The sequence below is a fragment of the Grampus griseus genome, assembly GCF_964374135.1.
Source record: "Grampus griseus genome assembly, chromosome: 9".
Lineage (NCBI taxonomy): Eukaryota > Metazoa > Chordata > Mammalia > Artiodactyla > Delphinidae > Grampus > Grampus griseus.
In genome coordinates, this window is record NC_139003.1 from 71,807,795 (window position 1) to 71,815,616 (window position 7,822).

A 7,822-nucleotide genomic window follows, 5' to 3' on the forward strand; every position below is an offset into this window, starting at 1 on the left:
TAATCTTTCTTGAAGTCTTGTGGCATTCTTATCCTGGAATTTCAGTGGCACCCCTGAATTATTATAGCAGCTCTCGTTCATTCCCACTTTTCTTGAAGCTTATGTAAATTCTAGTAGTTTTCATTTGCTCGGGAAAAAAAATAATTATAAATTATAATATAGGATTATGAGGAGAGCAGTCAACATATTGTTTGTGAAATTCTTGTTTGCTCCAACAGAGCCTGTCAAGGTGGACAATGCTAATTTAATGGGACAAGACAGTGTGGCTCTAAAAAACAAAGCACAACAAAAAAGTTGTTATTATGGGCATGTAGCTCTAGAGAGTAAAGCCTGGAATATATGATATTAAAGTAGACTTTATAAGTGCTCTTCTTTCCTGAGGGTGGATTACTCAGACCCTTTTCTGCATTCAAAGTAGAATAGAACAAAGATTCTGCTCAGTGGATCTCCTGAACTAAAGTACACTTGGTTCCATGGCTGTCCACTGTATTTCCATAATAATCCAGCCTTAAAGTGGCTAGAGATTACAAAGAGAGAAATTAGAGTGTAATTTTTTCATTCATTCAACAAATATGTATTGGATTCCTACCAGGTGACCAGCAAAATACTAGTACTCAGAATTCAGAGGCAGTCTGAGACAACCATGTTTTTGCTCTCTTGGAGGGAAACAGGTAACGTTCCTGCTCTCATGGAAAAGGAGAGAGAAAGGAGAGGGAGGGGACTTCCTGGTTTATAGACTACATAAATCCAAGAAGACAGTTATGGCTTCAGATTGACTCGTTGTAGGAACTGAAAGAACATTATCACTTCTCTCCATCTCTCTGGCTCTGTGTTTTCCTGATTCTCAATAGGCTTATTCCACGTGACAGTCAAAATAGTCACCATCACCTTTAGATCCTACTAACAGCTAGTGATCTAGTTAGGTCTTCCAAGAAAAAGACACCTAAATATAATTGAATATGCAAGGATTTTGTTAGGAAAAATGCCTGTGAGAGAAAATGAGGAGGGAACTGGGGAAGACAGGGTAAGCTGTCAGGCCACAGTGTAACTCTGAGCCAAAAGGAAAGAGAGAGGGACGGATGGTTAGGCAGAAGGGTTCTAGGTTGCTGTGTAATCTAAAGAGGGTTCAGGGAAGGGCCACCGGGTTGTTTTCAAGTCAAAGTTGGTTGTAGGAGAAGTCAGTGTCTCCAGGGAATGAGCCTGCCTTCATATGCACGTCACAAGCTACCTTTGGCTGAGAGCAGCAGTAGAGAGCACAGCCTTGATGCATGTGTGATGGATTTGGATTTCACAGTGAAGCAGTAAGGGCACATAGCTAATTAAGCTTCCTGTTCAGGAGGTCTGTAAGGTATATTTCCATGGAGGTTGAATGATCCCGGAGATAAGAACACAACCTTCTCTCCTACAGGATCAAAATTAGTACTCCCAAATCTCCCCTGCTGTTTGCATAATCACATCATTATTTCAGAGCCCATGATTCATGGGATGGGGTCAGATGGGGCCCCAGTACTGGGTCCCATGATTTCACAACCCTCTGTGAATCCATGTAGAGGTGAGGTGGTTTCTAAAAAGGTGGAAAATGCTAATTTAATGGGACTGCTAGAAAAATTGGCATATATCCACTAGTATGTGTGAGTGCATATATGTATATAAGTGTGTGTAATGCACCAAGATGTTAGCATTTTGACATGCATTAGTTTTAAAGTAAGACAAAAATACATTAAGAGTAAGCACTTTGTTTTCGAAAGATAAATCCATTAAATAAAAAGAATCAGTGATTAGTTTCATATTAAAGTTGAAACCGTGGATTCTATTATTGAGTATATAATATATATTTGCATAAATTGTATCAATCTGTAATGATATATAGTATACATTAAATTAGAAGATAATAATTGACCTTATCTTTTGGGATGAGCTGGTAGCAGAAGACAGTTTTCCACAAGTCTCTTGCATTTCTGCACATCTTCTGAACAAGTGGCACTCACAGCTTTTGCTCCAGACTAGCTTTTCAAGGATGTTTAAATAGCTAAAGCCTTAGAAAATAAAAAGTGTCTCCCTCAACAGCAAAGGCCAGGTTTGTTTATCGTCCAGTGTAATAAAGATAACGTCTCCCACTGCAGCAAAAGTTGGGCAGGTTTGCTTGCAACCCTTATAAATGACTAGTCACTAAGCATAGCATTTCTTAGCTGTGACACAAGCTTTCTTCACATACAGCATCCAAATAGGGCCCTCAGCACTGTCCCCAGGGGACTTGCTGGGCAAGGGGAACTGACACGAACAAGAAGCTCATGCAGCTTTTTAAAAAAATTTTATTCTTGTTATTGAAGTATAGTTGATTTACAATGTTGTGTCAATTTCTGCTGTACAGCAAAGTGATTCAGTTACACATATATGCATATTTCTTTTTTATATATCCTTTTCTATTATGGTGTATCATAGGATACTGAATATAGTTCTCTGTGCTGTACAGTAGGACCTTGTCATTTATCCATTCCATTTATAATATTATGCTTCTTGATGTGCCATGAGTAATAAAATCCCTGTGTCTCTGACGTCTTATGTCAGCATCCATGAGACTGTGGCAGACTAACTTGTTAGCTTGCAAATAGGTTAAAATCTCAGACTCTTTATAGTTCTTAATAGATGCAAGTAAGTAGATGAGATTTCAAGTACATAAACTATTTACAAAGACAGCATTATCAGTGTCATTCAGGACGTTATAACTGAAAGGAACCTATAGATCATCTAGCTCCCAATTCAGTGTTCCTATTTTACAGGTAAAGGACCACACCCTAGGGAAGTAAGTGAAATTGTTCAAAGTAACAAATAGATAAGAATCAGGAACTGATTCAGGTTCAAGTTTGCTTTACTCAACCCTCATGAGGTTAAAACACTGTCATTTAATATGCAAAGGTTATTTAAAAGCAATGAATAAAAAGTGGGTATAAATATCTTAGAACATGAGGTATTGAAATATTTTTATATAATCATTCATTTTGGAGGATTAGTATTCTTTCAGGCTTCCTTGCACATATGCATGAATACTCACACAAAATATGTTTTTTGATATAAGAATCTTCCTTAATTGGTGATCTGGGCTACAGACAACCAAATCTGAAAGACATTAGACTGTAACATAATATGGTGGGACGAAGGATTAGCAGGGACTTCTTTCATGTATTAGACACATGGTATTTAAATTTCTTTCCTTTCCTGATCATAATCTCATAAATTTGTAGATCATTATATTTACTAATATTCTAATTTTAAATTCTAAATTATGGTCCTTTTTAATGGATGTATTACCTTGTATCTCTCTTTACTAAGGCAAGCATTGGCATTTCATTTGTCCTGGTTTCTCCTTGAGTCAACAAGTACCAGAGCATTTTCTAATTATGTCCAATAAATGTGGAACTAATTACTTAAAACTGCTGAGACTGCAGCTTATTTGCTATTGAAATCCTGGTTGCACATATATATATTTGCTGATTTTGCTTCTATTCTTAATTACTGCATTTTGTAATTTACTAAATTTTTGCCTTACAGAAACTTGCAAATAAGTTCAGGGCAAGTTACCAAATTAACATAAGTAGGAACAAGTTTATCAGTCTAATGTCTGAGGAAAGGCAACTGGGCTTTAAGATGATCCAGTGTACTAAGTATTTATTTGAAAGAAGTAGACAAAACAATACCAAGAAGTTATTTACTGTTGCCAAGGCAAAGGTCTGAGAGATAAAACAGTTTAGACCAAATATCTGAGCTTTTTTTTTTTTTAGTGTTTATTTTATTTAAAAACATTTTAGAGATGAAATTCACATAACTAAATTCATCACTTAAAAAATAAGTTTTTTTGTATGTTCAGATTTTGTGTAACCATGACCTGGTCTAAAACATTTCTATCACCCCAAAAAAGAAATTTTGCACCCATTAGCTATCAGTTCCAATTCCTTCCTCTTCCCACTCCCTGGCAACCACTAAGTTGCTTTTCTGTCTCTATGGATTTGCCTATTGGGAACATTTTGTGTAAATGGAACCATACAACATGTAGTCTTTTGTGTCTGGCTTCTTTCTCTTAGCATGTTTTTAAGGTTCATCCATGTTGTAGCATGAATCAGTACATCATTCCTTTCCATGGCTGAGTAATATTTCATTGTATGCATACACAACTCATCAGTCCATAGACGTTTGGGTGGTCTCCACTTTTTGGCTATTGTGAACATTGCTATTAGCATTCACGTACATTTTTTGTATGGACATATGTTTTCACTTTTCTTGGGTATGTATTCAATATCTAAGAGTGGAATTGCTGGGACTTATGGTAACTATGTTTAACTTTTTGAGGAGCTCTGGCTATACCATTTTACATTCCCATCGGTAAAATTTCTCCACATTCTCACCAACACTTACTTTTGCTAAAAAAAATTTTAACTGAAGTATAGTAGATTTACAGTGTTGGGTTAGCTTCTGGTGTACAGCAAAGTGATTCAGATATATATATATATATATATATATATATATATATATATATATATGTATTCAGATAGATATATTCTTTTACATATTCTTTCCCATTATAGTTTAAGATATTGAATGTAGTTCCCTGTGCTATACAGTAGGACCTTGTTTATTTAATATAGTAGTTTGTATCTGCTAATCCCAAACTCCTAATTTATCCCTCCCCTCCTTCCCCTTTGGTAACCATGTTTGTTTTCTATGTCTATAAGTCTGTTTCTGCTTTGTAAATAATTTCATTTGTATTGTATTTTAGATTCCACATATAAGTGATATCTTATATGTGTTTTCCTCTGTCTGACTTACTTCACTTATGATAATCTCTAAGTCCTTCCATGTTGATGCAAATGGCATTATTGCATTCTTTTTATTGCTGAGTAGTATCCCATTATGTATATGTACCACATCCTCTTTATCCATTCATCTATCGATGGATACTTAGGTTGCTTCCATGCCTTGGCTATTGTAAATAGTGCTGCAGTGAACACTGGGGTGCATGTATCTTTTTGAATTATGGTTTTCTCCAGATATATGCCCAAGAATGGGATTGCTGGATCATATGGCAGTTCTAGTTTTAGTTTTTTATGGAACCTCCATACTGTTCTCCATAGTGGCTGTATCAATTTACATTCCCACCAACAGTGTAGGAGGGTTCCCTTCTCTCCACACCCTCTCCAGCATTTATTATTTGTAGACTTTTTAACGATGGCCATTCTGACTTTTGTGAGGTGATAGTTCACTGTGGTTTTCATTTGCATTTCTCTAATAGTGATGTTGAGCATCTTTTCATGGGCCTGTTGGTCATCTGTATGTCTTCTTTGGAGAAATGTCTTTTAGGTCTTCTGCCCCATTTTTTGATTGCGTTGTTTGTTTTAGTGATTAAATTTATTTATTTATTTACAGCTGCATTGGGTCTTTGTTGCTGCTCACTGGCTTTCTCTAGTTACGGCAGCTGCATTGGGTCTTTGTTGCTGCTCCCGGGCTTTCTCTAGTTACGGCCTGTGGGCTTCTCATTGCAGTGGTTTCTCTTGTTGCAGAGCACAGGCTCTAGGCACTAGAGCTTCGGTAGGCTTCAGGCTTTGGTAGTTGCAGCACATGGGCTCAGCAGTTATGGACCCTAGAGCATGTGGGCTTCAGTAGTTGCGGCATGTGTGCTCAGTAGTTGTGGTGCGTGGGCTTCAGTAGTTGTGGCGCACGGGCTTAGCTGCTCCGCGGCATGTAGGATCTTCCTGGACCAGGATCGAACCTGTGTCCCCTGCATTGGCAGGCAGATTCTTAACCATTGTGCCACCAGGGAAGTCCCTGTTTGGGTTTTTTTTATGTTGGGCTGTATGAGCTCTTTGTATAGATTGGAAATTAGTCCCTTGTCAGTCACATCATTTGCAAATATTTCCTCCCAGTCTGTCAGTTGTCTTTTCATTTTCTTTATGTTTTCCTTTGCTGTGCAAAAAGCTTATAGGTTTGATTAGGTCCCATTTGTTTATTTTTGCTTTTATTTCTATTGCCTTCAGATACTGACCTAAGAAAACATTGCTACAATTTATGTCAGAGAATGTTTTGCCAATGTTGTCATCTAGTGTCAAGTCTTATATTTGAGTCTTTAAACCATTTTGACTTTATTTTTGTGTAGGAGTGAGGGAGTATTTTAACTTCATTGATTGACATACAGCTGTCCAGCTTTCCCAAACACTGATTGCTGAAGAGACAATCTTCTCCATTATATATTCTTGCCCACTTTGTCTTAGATTAGGTGACCATAGGTGTGTGATTTTATTTCTGGGCTCTCTAATCTTTCCATTGATCCATATGTCTGTTTCTGTGCCAATATCATGCTCTTTTGATTACTGTAGCTTTGTAGTATGTCTGAAGTTTGGAGGGTTATGCATCCAGCTTTGTTCTTTTTCCTCAGGATTGCTTTGGCAATCCTGAGTCTTTTATGGGTCCATACAAATTTTAGGGTTATTCCAGTTTTGTGAAAAATGTCATGGGTAATTTGATAAGGATCACATTAAGTTTGTAGATTGCTTTGGGTAGCGTGGCTGTTTTAACAACATTAATTCTTCCAATCCAAGAGCATGAGATATTCTTGCCATTTCTTTAAATGACCTAAAATTTTCTTTATCAGTGTTTTATAGTTCTGAGCATATATAATATGTCTTTCACCTCCTTGGTCAGGTTTGTTCTAAAGTTTTTTATTTTCTTGATGCAATTTTAAGAGACATTTAAAAAAAAATTTTCCCTTTCTGACATTTCATCATTAGTGTAAAAAAAAAAGGCAACAGATTTCTGTATGTTATTCTTGTATCCTGCTACTTTGCTGAATTTATCAGTTCTAGTAGTTTTTGTGTGGAGTGTAGAATTTTCTACATAGTGTATCATTTCATCTGCATATAATGACAATTTTACCTCTTCCCTTCCTATTTGGATACCTTTCATTTCTTTTCCTTGTCTGATTGCTATAGCTAGGACTTCCAATACTATGCTGAAAAGTGGTGAGACTGGGCATCCTTGTCTTGTTCCAGATTTTAGTGGGATGGCTTTCAGCTTTTCACTGTGTGTATTACGCTGGCTGTGGGTTTGTCATAAATAGGTTTTATGATGTTGAGATATGTTCCCTCTCTACCCACTTTGATAAGCTTTTAACACGAATGGATGTTGAATTTTATCGAACGCTTTTCTTACATCTATTGATATCATCACATGGTTTTTATCTTTTCTTTTGTTGATGTTTTCTTTTGTATCACATTGACTTGTGTATGTTGAACCATTCCTTATGACCCTGGGATGAATCCAACTTGACTGTCGTTTATGATTTTTTTTTTTTTTTTTTTTGCGGTACGCAAGCCTCTCACCGTTGTGGCCTCTCCCTTTGCGGAGCACAGGCTCTGGATGCGCAGGCCCAGCGGCCACGACTCATGTGCCCAGCCGCTCCGTGGCATGTGGGATCTTCCCGTATCAGGGCATGAACCCATATCCCCTGCATTGGCAGGTGGACACTCAACCACTGCACCACCAGGGAAGCCCTCTAGTGTCCTTTCTTTATCTTTCTTTGTAGCCTTTGTTTTAAAGTCTATTTTGTCTGATATGATTGTTGCTACCACTGCTTTCATTTCCATTTGCATGAAGTATCTTTTTCCATCCCCTCTCTTTCAGTTTGTGTGTGTCCTTTGCCCTAATGTGGGTCTCTTGTAGGCAGCATATTGTATGCTCTTCTTTTATCATCTAATCTGCCACTCTGTCTTTTGCTTGGAGCATTTACTCTATTGACATTTAAGGTAGTTATTTATAGACATGAATTTATTGCCAT